Source organism: Phyllostomus hastatus, unplaced genomic scaffold (genome assembly GCF_019186645.2).
Source record: "Phyllostomus hastatus isolate PE091 unplaced genomic scaffold, TTU_PhHast_1.1 phas_contig_34, whole genome shotgun sequence".
Lineage (NCBI taxonomy): Eukaryota > Metazoa > Chordata > Mammalia > Chiroptera > Phyllostomidae > Phyllostomus > Phyllostomus hastatus.
Genome location: NW_025333857.1, coordinates 37021011 through 37037225, shown reverse-complemented (window position 1 = coordinate 37037225; position 16215 = coordinate 37021011).

Below are 16215 nucleotides of genomic sequence, written 5' to 3'. Positions count from 1 at the left end.
GGATATATGAGAAGGGGGAAAAACAGGAGTTGAAAGAATAGGAGAGAGAAGAAAAAGAGAAAAAAAAGATAAGATGAGATGATGCAGAAAGAAGACAGAGGGGGAAATTTTAATTTTTATTGAATACAGCAGGTCCTCAATTAATGCCTATTTATTTTAATATTTATGATAAAAGAAAATTGGTTCCCTGTCAGGGCCATTATATGTGTGGAGTTTGCATGTCCTCCCCATGTGTACATGGGTTTTCTCCAGATACTCCAGTTTCTTCCTACATTCCAAAGATGTGTTCATGACATTCATTAACATATCTAAATTGTCTCAGTCTGAGTAAGTGCAGGTGTGGGTGTGATGGAAGGACATCCTGCCTAGGGTGGGATTCCACCTTGTGTCCTGAGCTGTCAGAAGAGGCGCTGGCCACCCAAGACCAGGAACTGGAGTAAGTAGATTAGAAAATTATTATCTTCCTTGTTTTTATTCATCTTTCTTGAATGTCGGCATAGCTCACATTTAATTCAGTGTTTAATATTAGAAATGTTTTGGGCCTGGCTGGTGTAGCTCAGTGGATTGAGCATGGGCTGGGAACCAAAGTGTCCCAGGTTCGATTCCCAGCCAGGGTACATTCCTGGGTTGCAGGCCATAACCCCCAGCAACCACACATTGATGTTTCTCTCTCTCTCTCTCTCTCTCTCTCTATCTATCTATCTATCTATCTTCCTTCCCTCCCTAAAAATGAATAAATAAAATCTTAAAAAAAAAGAAATGTTTTGGGTTTTTATTTTAAAACTTGGTGATATATTTGTGACCTGATTTATGCTATAGGAACTAACTCTTAGCCTATGGTAAAACTGGTCCTTTACCAATTTTAATGCCAGTTTCTTAAAATCTCAGTTTCCAGAGTTCCAAGACGGTGGAGGAATAAATGGAAGCTACACTAAACCTGCTCCCAGGACAAATCTGGAATTACAACTAAATTGTAGATAAATCATCCAGAGTAACTAACTGAACACTAGCTGGAGAGAAGCTTTATAACCATGGCCAGATGGAAAAAAACCACTTCAGCACAACATGACTGGTAAGGAGTGTGGGAAAGGCACAAGAGGTCAGGCTGAGCTCCCACAGGCAGAAGCTAAAGTTCCAAAGGGATGTTTCAGTGGCCAGGGTGTTCCCTCCAAGAAGTGTGGGGTCTAAACCCCAAGCTGGGCTCCTCAGCCTATAGCACTAGAGCCAGAAAAGAACCCAGATAATATATAGCTATCAAAAGCAGTAGCATTTCTGTCTGCCACAGAAAAACAGCTAGAGACACAGAGAGCCTCATAATGGGCCAATGCACAAAATTTCATTTGCAGCCACTTACCCTGGGCTCCAGCAGAGGGACAGTGAGTAAACTAGAGACACTTGAGGAGAGTGTGGGGCTGGTGGCTCAGGGGAGAGAACTAAGGAACAGCTACCAGGATCCCTGTGCTGAGTCATTCCCCATACTGCAGAACCCATCTTTTTCAGGTAGAGCAGTCCTCTTGAAGTTGGCATCAGCTTGAGGGGCAGCAATAGCTTCATGTTGTGGTGCTTCATGTTGTGGTGCTTACTTAGCTTCATGTTGTGGTGCTTAAGTCAACTGCTGATTACAGCTTCAATAGAGTAACAACTGATCATTTCGACAATTGATTAGTTTAATATCTAAGGCAGAAAATACAAAGAAGCAGCCAAAATGGGAAGACAAAGAAACAGACCCCAAGCAAAAGAACAGGAGAATTCTCTAGAAGAACTAGAAGAAATGGAGGCAAGCAATTTAACAGATAGAGAATTTAGAGTAATGATTATAAGGATACTCAACAACATGAAAAAAGACATGGACACCATTAAAAAAAAAGACCAGTCAGAAATAAAGAATGCAATCTCTGAGATAAATAATACACTGGAAGGAATAAACAATAGGTTAGATGAAGCAGACGACAGAATTAGTGTTTTGGAAGACAAGGTAGAAAAAAAACATCCAGCCAGAGTAGCAAAAAGAAAAAAGAATTTTAAGAAATGAGGAGAGCTGGAGAAGCACTTTGGACAACATGAAGCATAAAAACATCTACATCATGGGAATACTAGAAGGAGAAGAGAGAGAGCAGTGATCAAGAACCTAATTGAAGAAATAATGACTAAAAACTTCTCTAATCTGGTAAAGGAAAAAGTCACATGAGCCCAGGAATTTCAGAGAGTTCCATACAAGTTGAACCCAAAGAGGCCTACACTGAGACACATCATAATTAAAATGACAAGTCTTAAAGGAAAGGAGAGAATCCTAAAAGCCATAAGAAAAAAGCAGGTAGTTACCTACAAGGAGCACCAATTAGACTGGCATTCTGATTATTCAACAGAAACATTTTAGGCCAGAAGGGAGTGGTGTGAAATATTCAAGGAAGTGAAAAGCAAGGACCTATAACCAAGGCAACTTTACCTAGAAAGTCTATCATTTAAAATTGAAGGAGAAATAAGGGGCTTCCCAGAGAAGAAAAAGCTGAAGGAGTTTGTTAATACCAAAACAGTACTGTAACAAATGTTAAAGGGCTTGCTTTAAGAAGAAGAAGAAAAAGAGAAAGAAAAAAAAGAGGAAAACAGTCTAACAATAAAATGGCACTACATATGTATCTATCAATAATCACCTGACATGTAAATGGCTTAAATGCTCCCACCAAGAAACATAGGATAGCTTAATGGATAAGGAAACAAGACCTGTATATATGTTGCCTCTAAGAGACCCGTCTTTGATCAAAAGATACACACAGACTAAAAGTAAAAGGGTTGGAAAAAAGATATTTCATGCAAATGGAAAAGAAAAGCTGGAGTAGCAGTACTTATATCTAACAAAATAGACTTTGGCTAAGTCTATAACCAAGGCTACTATAATAAGAGACAAAGAAGGACACTACATAATGATAAAGGGAACAATCCAACAAGAGGATATAATCCTAGTAAACATTTATGCACCCATCACAGGAGCACCTAAATATGTAAAACAAATCTTGATGGACATAAAGGGAGAGATCAAAAAAATACAGGCACAGTTGGGGACTTTAACACCCCATTGACTTCAATGGATAGATCTTCTAGGCAAAAAATTAACAAGGAGACAGTGGCCTTAAATGACATACTAGATCAAATGGACTTAATTGATATCTTCAGAGCATTTCACCCCAAAGCAGGAGAATATACATACAAAGCAGGAGAATAAACCTAACCAAGGATGTAAAAGACCTGTACTCAGAAAATTATAAGACACTGAAGAAAGAAATTGAAGAAGATTCAAATAAGAGGAAGCACATACCATGTTCATGGATAGGATGAATTAATGTCACTAAAATGTCCATACTGCCCAAAGCAATCTATAGATTCAACACAATTCCTATCAAGGTTCCAATGACGTATTTCACAGAACTGGAATAAATATTACTGGAATAAATAAAAATTTAGATGGAACCACAAAAGGCCTCACATAGTGACAGTGATCCTGAGAAAGAAGACCAAAGTAGGAGGACTCATGCTACTTAATATCAAACTGTACTACAAGTCCATATTAATCAAAACAACTTCATACTGGTGTAAAAACAGACACATAGATCAATGGAACAGAATAGAGAGCCCAGAAATAAACCCACACTTTTATAGTCAATTAATACTCGGCAGAGGAAGCAAGCATCTCCAGTGGGCTAAAGATAGTTTATTCAATAAATGGTGTTGGGAAAATTGGACAGATATGTGCAGAAAAATTAAACTAGACCACCTTTGACACTATACACAAAAATAAATTCAAATTGGATCAAAGACTTAAATGTTAGGTCCAAAACCATAAAAATCCCTGAAGAAAACATAGGCAGCAAAACCTTGGACATTGCTTGAAGAAAATTTTTATTGGATATATCTCCCCAGGGAAGGGAAACAAGAAAAAACAAACAAATGGGACTTCATCAAACTACAAAGTTTTTGCACAGTAAAGGAAAATATCAACAAAATAAAAAGACAACCCACAGAATGGGAGAACATATTAGCCAATACATCTGATAAAGGGTTAATACCCAAAATTTCTAAAAAACTTACAAAACTCAACACCAAAAAACAAACAACCCAATTTAAAAGTGGTCAAAGGACCTGAATAGACACTTCTCCAATGAGAACATACAGATGGCAAATAGACATATGAAAATCTGCTCAATGTCACTAATCAGCAGAGAAATGCAAATTAAAGCCACAATGAGATACTATCTCACAACTGTCAGAATGGCTATCATCAATAAATCAACAAACACCAAGTGTTGGTGAGGATGTCAAGAAAGGGGAACCCTTTTGCACTGTTGGTGGGAGTATAGACTCGTGCCGCCACTGTGGAAAACAGTATGGAGATACTTCCAATAATTAAAAATGGATCTGCCTTTTGACCTGGTGATCCCACTTCTGGAATATATCCAAAGGAACCTAAAACACTAATTCAAAAGAATGTAAGCACCCCTATGTGCATTGAGCATTATTTACAATTCCCAAGATATGGAAGCAGCCTAAGTGTCCACCAATAGATGAGTAGATAAAACTATGGGACATTTACATAATGGAATGCTACTCGGCTGTAAAAAAGAAGAAACTTTTACCCTTTGCAACAAAATGGATGGACCTGGAGAACATTATGCTACATGAAATAAGCTAGTCAAAGAAAGACAAATACCATATGATTTCACTTATATGTGAACAAACTGAACTAACAAGCAAAACAAAGACAGACTCAAAAATGGAGAGCAAACGACAGCTAGTAGGGACAGGGTGGCGGTGGTTAGGGGTTGAAGGGATTAAGCAAAATGGGAAAAGCACTCAGAACATGGACAGTAGTGTGGTGATGTCTGGGGGAAGCAGGGTGTAAGGGGGTTAAATGGTAATGGAAAAAATACAATAAAAATTTTAAAATATCAGTTTACAATAACCTGTCTGCAAGATTAAATGAGGACTTCTTTTCCCTATTATGTGGCGTGCCCCGTGGTGGAGGCATTGACAAGCACCACCTCCTGGGCTCTTCCTGACAGGCGGCTCATTTGAGAAACTCGAAGATTAAAAAGGTCAGCAAGGGAGCTTGGAACAGGAAATGGAAAGAGAACAGGTTCGAGTGAGATCTGGGAACCCATCCCAGATTCCACTCTCACCAGCTGTGTGATTTTGCTCCAGTCACCTAATTACATTCCTCATTTGTAAAACTTGCATAATATCTGCTCGGGTGCTTGTGAGGATTACTTAGGATAACATATCTAAAGTGTCTGCTGCATTAGATGCCACTCTCCAGGGGTGCCAATTCCCACCTGTGAACCCCCCTCTTCCCACCGCTCGCCCCACCCCCTACCCTCTGCCATGGCAATCCCAGAACCTGCTCCCACAGCACAGAACCTTCATGTGAACATGCAATGAGATGTTTATTTCGTGAGTGTCTGACACCCAGGAGCGCATACCTAACATTCTTCAGAAACACTGTAGGAGAAACAGTTGGTAGGAGCTGTGATCTGAGCCTGAAAAAAAATCACATAAGCCTGAAAAAAAAATCCCCACCCATTTTTACAAAGGGAGGCATTGTTGAAATGTGAATCCTTATTCAAACCCCAATCCCCAGTGAGAAACACCCTCTATTTCTACTGGAACAATAGTTCCTTGTCCTGTGACAATGCTGGCTGCATAGCCCTGGAAAGCATCAAATCCCCATGGCAATGGCAACGGTTTCTCTGGGGACACTGGAAACAGTGTCTGGAAGAACTGTGCCACCTGACCCAGGGCCTTGGCCATTGAAAGGAGGCTCCGTTTCCCAGCCAGAGCAATTGGAAAATAGAACTGGCCTGAACATCCTGGTGACATTCATCCTGGTGACATCTTGTATTTGCTGCAGGACTCTGACCCTCCAGGGAAGCTGTGTTTGAGAGATGTGCCTATGAAGCTGAGAGAGATAAAAGTGAGACATACTGAAATGCCCCAAATGACTGTTCTCTTCTAGGAAGCATGTACACTTGTTCCCAAAACATTGCTCTTACCCATCATGAAAATGTGTGAACTGGCCTGCATTTCAGTACCCCCACTCTGCAGCTGCGAGCTTGGAGGAAATTAGCTTGCCTCTCTCTGAGCCTCATTTTTTTCCTCTGAAAAATGAGGTTAATAACAAGGACCTCAGATGATTACTGTGAGGATTAAATCACACAAATATAAAAATATGCTCAATAAAAATCAGAATTATTCTTTTATCATATAGGGAATTGCATTCAGAGCCTCTGAATGTCTGCAGTGATTCTTTGTTTCACTTTTCAAGGGGAAATTTGATTTCTGCAATAGCCAAATGTCGTATGACTCTGGGACTAGTGAATAATATTTGTGATAAAGCTGAGAAACTGTATTTTTTACTTTTTTAAAGCAGCAGTCTCTCTTAAATACTGAGACTGGTTTCCATATGGGACCTGTAAATTGACCTTGACCCACTGGATCTATATTCAAATTGTATCCAGAAGCCAACTGCTTCTCACCACCTCCTGTGCTATCACCTGTTCCAACTGAAGCCATCATTGTCTTTCTCCAGGATTATTGCAAATAGTCCCCTCACTGGTTTCCTTTTCTCAAAAAAAATTATTTTGAGCAATGGCAATATTTTGGAATAAATGTATCATCTCCCCGGAGGAATGCTTTGACTGTCATTCACTCATTCAATGAATATTTATGCAGACCTACCATATGCTAGTGTTGTTCTGGGCTCTGGCGGTACAGCAGTAGACACCACAGGTACAGATACCTGACTCATAGAGCATGTGTCCTGAGAGGCACAAGGACCATTAAAGAATTAAACAAGGAATGTATAGCCTATGCCAGATGCTGATGGGCACAATGGAGAAAAATAATGTCAAGTACAGGGAAGAAAGGAACACAAGGAGTGGGGGTTGTTATTTTAAAGAGGGTAGCTGGGGAAAGCACCTCTGATGAGTTGATATTTGAACAGAGACCAAAAGGAGAGGAGGAAAAGAAGCTTGTAGTAGGAAGGAAGGAGAGGGAAGGGTATTCCAGGAAGAGGAAGGTACAGGTATAAAGGGCCTGAGGCAGAGCAAAGAGGCCAGAATAGTCCAGGCACAGTGGGTGAAGAAAGAAGAGTGAGGTGGTTATAGACATGGTGCGAATGGGAAAGGGTTATGGTGGGCCCTGTGGGCCATTATGAGAATTCAGACTCCTACCCTAATGAGTTGCAAAGCCTCTGGAGAATTTTGAAGAGAGAGGTGACTGTGATCTAATTTACATTTTTAAAGGATCATTCTGGCTGAAGAGTTCTGTAGAGTAGTAGGTCTCACTCTTGGGTATGCACCACAGTCACCTTGGAGGGCTTGTTGTTGGGCCTGTCCCCAGATTTTCTGATTAAGTAGGTCTGGTGTGGTATAGAAGAATTTGCATTTCTAGCAAGTCCCTAGGTCATGCTGATGCTGCTGGTCTAGAACCATATGATGAGAACCACTGGTGTAGAGAATAGTTTGTAGAAGGGGCAATAGTAGAAAAAGGAAAATCAATCAGGGAGCTATTTGCAATAATCCAGGAAAAAGATGATAATGGTTTCAACCAGCAGAGGAGGTGGTGAGAAGTCTTTGAATCCTGGATGCAATTTGAATATGGATCCAGTGGGATTTGCTGGATGATTAATGTGGGATATTATAAAGAAGGATTTTAGATTAAGCAGCTAGATGATGGAGTTGCCATTTACTGAGATGATGGAGACTGTTGGGTGGGAATTATAAGGAAGCTATTGGGAGTTTACTTTGGAGAATGTTAAATTTGATATGCCTGTTAGATAGCCAAATGGAGATGTCAATTAAGCCTTTCTTTTAGAAGAGTCTAGATTTCAGGAGAGAGTTGTGGGCTGGAGATAGACAGCAGGAGACATCAGCATGTAGATGGCTTTGTAATGACTGGCTGAAATAATCACTGGAGAGAATGAAGGTAGAGAAAATATTCAAGAACTAAATCTGTGGAAGTCAATTCAATGGTTAGAAACAGGGCAATGAGAGGGACCAGAAGTGAGACTGAAAAATTACCAGAGAGGTGAAAGGAAAATCTGGAGAATGTGGTGGCCTGGATATCAAGGGAAGCAAGATTTCAACAAGTTCAGGTACATTTACTACAAAGTCACCAGTTATACCAGGTATCCACCATGAAGCAGAAAATACAGGCTGCCATGGAATATGCCCAATTTTAAAGTGGGTTCCTGTGGATAAATGATTTCCACAAGAAAAGATGATTGCTGTGATTGAAATTTATTATTTTTATATATACTTTTTAGCTGACTTTATTTTTGCAACCAAAAAACACAGAATTGAAATAATTTAATCATTGGCATAGACTAAAATCTTTTTTATCTTCAAGCATTCTGTTTAGCTAACTCTTGTCACTAAAGTAAATTGCCCAATTTTTAGAGATGGACCTATAAATCTAAGTACAATACTTGTTTGTGTGGGCAAATGTGATAAATGTTCCAGGAGGTACAGAGTGTTGGTTTTTTTTTGGGGGGGGGGTGCCCCCTTCTTTTTATTTTCTGGTATTGGGTCTTGGAAATCTGGTTTTTCAGGGGGAGAAAATGAATTGTGGAAACCAAGGCTTCAGGCTCTGAGTGATGTAGTCTCTCCCCTTTCCCTTTTTCCAAGGACAGCAGGTTGGGAATAGCCATGTGATTATAATGCTGGGAGGACTGGGGAAGATAAGATGTGAGACAGGGCAGGATTTGGGTTGGTGACAGAAGATAGGGAGAACATCATCTGGATTTCTTTCAGATACCCAAATCTTTGGAGAGCAGTCTACCATCGGAGCTGAGAGATGGGTTCTGCAATTGGTCAGCTTGGATTTGACTGACTAAGCGGAGGACATGAAGAACACATGGCCCAGAGCCTTGTGCTGCTCACCCTGGTGAGATCCAACTGTGGACAGATCAGCTCCCTGAAGTTATTGCAGAAAGCTGTCGCTTGCTTCTCTGTGAGAATTACAGTTGCTGGCAATTCAGAGTGTACTGAGCAGTCTTTGGTGCATCTTTTATCAAAATATATCTGATGGCAGCTCAGCCTTACTCAGTAACCTCATTATAGAAAATTCATTTCACAGAATTTCACATTGCTTTTCTGTGTGCGTGTGTGTGTATGTGTGAGTTACAACTTCTGGGAACTCATCGTCAAACCCCAAATAGATGTAAAAAAGCACACCACAGACTCTATAGTGCTTCTCATTGTAAGGAAAAATATTGCTTGTAACTCAGCATTATATTCTCTAAGTAAATTGGGTAAAGAAGACAATGCCCAGCTCTGTGAGTGATACAACTGGTGGGAACTTGACTTGACTGCAAAAGAGGTGATTGGTACACCCAACACATTGCTATAGGTTACTTCTTTAAGGAGGGCTATAAGTGCTGGTGCTAAGTACTCCTCCCTCCAGAAACTGCTGAAACAGATGGCATGGATCTATATTCTGCCTCTCTGTAAGGAGAACACAAGTGTTTATTATTCAGGTTTACTTCTCAAATGGGTTATTAAAATACTTAGAACTAGGTATATAACCTCACCATGTCTCATTCATTCAACAAATAGATATTTCAGGCATTGTTCTATGTGTTTGGGATAGATTAGTCAATAAAACAGACAAAAATCCTTCCTTACTTGGAGTTTACATTTGTAGTAGGGTGCAGAAAAAAAAAACTAAAAACATAGTAGATAGTTAAATTATGCAAAATGTTGGAAAGCCATAAAATGATATAGAAAAAAGTCAAGCATAAAAAAGTCAACCATAAAGAGGCTTGAGCATGAAGAAAGGGATAAATTGTCATTTTTGATAAAGGTGATAAGGTAAGTCACCTTTGAGAGAGTGACATTTGACTACAGAGTTGCAAGAGGTGAAGTAGTTAGCTAAGTGGATTTCTGGAGGAAGAATGTTTCAGGCAGATGGAAGAGCCAAGGCCAATGCCTTAGAGCAGAAACAATCCAGGAATGTATAAGGAATACCATGGAGACCAGTGTGGCTGGAGTGGAATGAATGAGGGATGAGAACCTGTTTGTAGAGGGTCTCACTGGCCCCTTTAAGCACTTTGGCATTTAGTCAAAGTGAAATGGGAATCCCTGGGAGGAGTTTAAACAGAGGAATGATATGCTCTATGTTACATTTTAGGGAGATCATTCTGGTTTCTGTATTAAGAATAGCCTTTTTTTAAAAAAATAACTTTTTATTTTTATTGATGAGAGAGAGTAGGAGAGAATTTGTTGTTTTACTTACTTACTTATGCATTGCTTGGTTGCTTCTTGTATGTGCCCTGACTAGGGATCAAACTGACAACCTTGGTGTATTAGGATGATGCTCTAATCAACTGAGCTACCCAGCCAGGACAGGAATAGCCTCTTGAAAGTCAAGTCTGAGAACCAGATGACCAAGTGGGAAGCTGTAGTGATAATCCACTCAGGAGATGACGACTCAAACTGGGGTGGCAGTTATGGGGGATGGAGGGAAGTGGTGTGCGTGAAAGGGATCAACAATGATACCAAGGTTTTTGGTATGAGCAATTGGAAGGATGGAATTTCCATCTACTGAAATGGGAAAGATCTCTGCTGGACTGTTTGTAAGAGAAGATGAGAACTTCATTTTTAGACATATTATGTTTGAGATGCCTGTGAGGCATCAAATGGACATGTCAAACAGGCAGCTGCATGTGAGTCTAAAGTTCAAAAGAGAGCTTGGTCATGAGGTAAAAATATGGGAGTCATTGTATTGATAAAGGAGTTTATTAATGAAGGTTTTACAAGAAAAGAACCAAGGACTGATCCCTGGGGTGCTCCAAAATTAATAGGTTTTGGTAAAGAAGAGGGACTAAAATGAAGGCTGAGAAGGAATAAACAGTGAGATATGCAAATGAAAAAGTGCAGTGTCCTGGAAGCCAAGTAAAGAAAATATACTGAGGAGGAGGGATTGATCAATCATGCCACTGGATTTACAGGTGAACTTTCACCTCTGTAAAATGCAGGTAATAATAGCACCTGCCTCAGAGGCTTAAATGAGATAATTTATGTGAATGACTGATGTCACAATGTCTGATGTCAGTAAGAGTTCAAAAATACTACCTATTATTTTTATTTCTAACACTTCTGAAAAATCACTTACAGTACTTACCCCTTGTCCATGGTTTCCCTTTCCATGGTTTCAGTTACCTGGGGTCAACTGTGGTCTGAAAATATAAAACAGAAAATTATAGAAATGAACAATTCATAAGTTCAAAATTTTGTGCCATTCCAAATAGTGTGATGAAATATCATGCTGTCTCACTCCATCTCTCTCAGAACATGAATCATCTTGTTGTTCAGTGTGTCTACTCTGTATATATGACCTGACCATTAGTCACTTAGTAGCTATCTCGGTTATCTGATAAGTTATCAGGGAGAGAAAGAGAGAGAATGAGAGACCACATTCACAAAGCTTTTTCCTTCCTCTCTTCCTACGCCTCCTTCTTCTTCACTAAAATCATTTCAGAACCTTAAGCTACAAAAGTATTATTCATATCTGGCAGGTAATATTCCATGATGGGGGAGTGGAATCTAGTGTTGACACCCTGACCATTCTCCTCTTGGTTTATCTCAAAATACACAGGGTGTTTGTCTATAGGCTGTGGGCTTGGTTATATCTGGAATGAGTGGCAAACACCCAGTTTTTTTCTTTTCTTTCTTGTGTTTCTTAATCAAAGTTTTGGAAAAAGCACTGTGGGATATGCAAGATGATGAATCTTTATGGTTGGCCTATACACAAGAACCCAACAGAGCCTTCAATAAACTGGGAACTGAAGTACAGTTACATGGGAGTAGAAACAGATGCTGTGAGTACTGCACCCATATTTACTTGCCTTTACCACTTCCTCATAGGCTGTCTGATTTCAACTGCAGCACCTACATTTCTTTGCCTGGGGTTTTCCAAAGTAGCTGTACAACTGTCCATTTCCAACAAAAATATCCAAGATTTCAGTTGCCCCTCAACACTGTCATCATTTGGAACTGTCAGATTCTTTTTTTTTAAAGCCACTCTGATAGGTGTAGTGTTGCCTCATCATGGTTTTAATTTTCACTTTCCTAATGACTAATGATGTTGGGCATCTTTCATGTGCTTATTGGCTATCCATGTATCTTTTTTAGTAAAATGTCTGTTGAAATTATTTAAAAACTCAGTTATTGTTCCCTTATTGTTGCATTTTGATAGTTCTTTATATATTCTGGAGACAAATTTTTTTTGGTCAGATAAGTGATTTGCAAATATTTTCTCCCAAGACCAGTCTGTGACTTGTCTTGCCTTTAGTAGTATCTTTCACAGAACAAAAGTTTTGTATTTTGATGAAATCTAGTTTATCAAACGTTTTTTCTTTTATGGCATAAAAGCCATATGGCTTTTATGGCTTTTTCTTTTAGGTGTCATATATAAGAACTAACTCATCTAGGTCACAAACTATAATCAACACCTAAATGTTTATGATTCATTTTGAGTTCACCTTTGTATATGGTATGAGAAATGAATCAAGATTCATTTATTTGAAAAAATGACTTCTGCTCCCATTCCATTATTCCTTGTACAATGGATTTTCTTTTTGAGACATAAAGTACTGACTTCAAACCTAAGGATAGCACAAGGCAAGAACAATGGCTGCCACTGGTTATATATGCAGTAGATACTCTCATTCTCATCCTTGACACTTGCTTTAAAAAAAAACAGCCCTGGCTGGCGTAGCTCAGTGGATTGAGCGTGGGCTGCGAACCAAAGTGTCACAGATTCAATTCCCAGTCAGGGTACATGCCTGGGTTGCAGGCCATGGCCCCCAGCAACCACACATTGATGTTTCTCTCTCTCTCTTTCTCCCTCCCTTCCCTCTCTAAAAATAAATAAATAAAATCTTAAAAAAAATTAAAAAATTAAAAAACCATACAAATACAAAATACAGGCACACACCAGGAAAGCAAGCAGGCTCCACTGCATTCTGAAAGGCTTGCTGCACTATAATGCAGTGATGGGTGTTGCCCCACCCTGGTGAGTACCTAAGGCTCCACCCCTTACTAAGTAACAGGCATGCTGAGACAAGAAAAAATGGCCCAAATGAAAGAACAGATCAAAGCTCCAGAAAAAATACAACTTAGCTATGAACAAATAGTCAACCTATCAGATGCACAGTTAAAAAACACTGGTAATCAAGATGCTCACAGAATTGGTTGAGTATGGTTGCAAAATAGAGGAAAAAGTGAACACTATGAAAAGTGAAATAAAGGAAAATGCATAGGGAACCGACAGTGAAGAGAAGGAAACTGGGACTCAAATCAACAGTTTGGAGCAGAAGGAAGAAATTAACACTCAACCAAAACACAATGAAGAAGGAAGAATTCAAAAAAATGAGGAGAGGTTTAGGAACTTCCAGGACCACTTTAAATGTTCCAACATCCAAATCATAGGGATGCCAGAAGGAGAACAAGAACAAGAAATTGAACGTTTATTTGAAAACATAATGGAGAACTTCCTAATTTGGCAAAGGAAATAGACTTCCAGGGAGTCCAGGAAGCTCAGAGAGTCCCAAAGAAGTTGGACCCAAGGAAGCACATACCAAGGCACATCATAATAACACTACCCAAGATTAAAGATAAGGAGAGAATCTTAAAAGCAGCAAGAGAAAGGAGGCAGTTACCTACAAAGGAGTTCCCATCAGACTGTCAGCTGACTTCTCAAAAGAAGCCTGAGAGGCAAGAAGGGGATGAAAAGAACTATTCCTAGTCATGCAAGGCAAGACCTACATTCAAGAATACTCTATCCAGCAAAGCTTTCATTTAGAGTGGAAGGGCAGATAAAGTGCTTCCCAGGTAAGGTCAAGTTAAAGGAGTTCATCATCACCAAGCCCTTATTATATGAAGTGTTAAAGGGACTTATCTAGGAAAAAGAAGATCAACACTATGCACAGCAAAATGACAACAAACTCAACTATCAACAACTGAACCTAAAAAACAAAAACAAAAACAAACTAGGCAAACAACTAGAACAGGAACAGAGTCAAAGAAATGGAGATCACATGGAGGGTTATCAGTGGGGAGTGGGTAGGGGAGAATGGGGCAAAAGATACAGGGAATAAGTAGCATAAATAGTAGGTACAAAATAGGGGGAGGTTAAGAACAGTATAGGAAATTTAGAACCCAAAGAACTTTTATGTATGGCCCAAGGACATGAACTAAAGGGGTGGGGGATGTGGGTGGAAGAGGGGTGCAGGGCAGAGGAGAATAAAGGGGAGAAAATGGGACAACTGTAATAGTTAAGATAAATAGCTCAATAAAATATATTAAAAAAAGATTCATTTATTTCCATATGGATGCTTTTTCCAGTTATTTTTAAACAACACATTTTAGATGTTCTTTTCAACCATTGCTTCATTGTTTTTCCTATCTTTGCTCCCCAGATGTAGCCAATATTAAGATTTTTGTGGGGGCTCCGTTGGATCCTGTGTCTATGCATTTGGATCTAAATATATCTTTATAAACTAAATATGTTATATTTAGTTTAACATGTGTTTGAGATCTGTCTTGATACATGTCAATCTAGTTTATTCTTTTTAACTACCATGTAACATTGCATCATGTGCATACACCACCTTTTACTTACCCGTCTCTTCATTAATGGACATTAAGGTAGAGCCCATTGTTTCATTAATATGAGCACCGCTACAGTAACCACCCTTACACATGCTCCTTGGGCCCATGTACAAGTTTCTCTGGGATATATAACAAAAATTTAGTTCCTAGGTACTAGAATTTTTTTTTACTAAAATGGCTGAATTGATGGACAATCACACAGCACAGTATTATGTACAATCCTGCAGCTTCAGCAGGTCACAAGACTGAAACGATTGCCAATCTGATAGGTATGAAATAGTTTTGAAAAAATAATTTACATTCACCTGATTACTTGTGAGGCCAAGCATCCTTTTAAGTGTTTACTGATCATGTCTAAATTGGCCCTTTCTATATGTCTCCTCTTTATATAAGCTTTTAATTTTGATGAAGATATTTGTCAATATTTTCCATATAGATCTTTGTGTAGCTTGTATAAGAAATTGTTTTCTACTCTGAGCTCATACAGATATTCTTCTATATTTTCTTATAAATTTTCCCATATCTAATATTCCCTATAAGTTAGGTCTATTGAGATAAAATCTTCTCAAGAGCTGTAAAACAACTCTTAAGTTCAGAGTTTGATCAGTTTTGACAAAATATAAGGTATGTTCCAGAAGTATCCAGCCATGTACTATGAAAAATAGAGACTTTTTAAAATAGGATACAAGATACAAGGAAAAATTGTACATAGGACAATGATGCCCCAATCCCCTTCAAAGTAGGCTCTGTGGGACCTTACACAGTTCTCTCAATTGCCATCAGCTGCCCTATTGTATTTTCCTGAATCTCATCAATGGTCTGAAATCTCTTCCCTTTCAAATGTTATTTTAGTTTTGGGAAAAGCCAGAAGGCTCAGAGTGCCAAATCTGGGTTATAGCAGGGGTGAGTCACCTGGATGATTCGATGTTTCACAAAAAAACTTGATGCATGAGTGGGTGTGTTGTCATAATAAGCTGCCAATCACCAGTTGCCCACAGCTACTGCCTTCTGAATTGTCTGAGTAGTTTATGCAGAGGAATGTTTAAGCTTAATGTAAAACTTGATGCATATTTGTTCCTCTACTTGCTCAATCATTTTCAGTGTGATGTCTACACAGTACACATGCTCATTCAATGGTGTCTACCACCCCACTGACTAGTACAGTGAAGTCGTCATTATTCATGCATGTGCATTCCAGTTCATTTTCCTTGGCTGCCAGGTTACATCAATGTCATGCAAACTGTTCTCATTTTACTAACAGCGATTGGACTTTTTCCAGACAGACACCATACTCACAGAACCCATACCATAATTAAAATGTAGAACATCTCCATCACTCTAGAAACTTTCTTTGTGCTCCTTCCCAGGCTGCCGCCTTCCCTGAAGCCACCACTGTTCTGATTTTTTTTTTCCATCATAGATTATGTTTGTATATTCTAGAATCTTATATGAATGGAATCATACAGTGTATCCTCTTTTGTGTCTGGTCTGACTTTATTTACTCAGCACAATAGCTTTGAGATTTATTCATGCTGTTGTATGAATCAGTAGT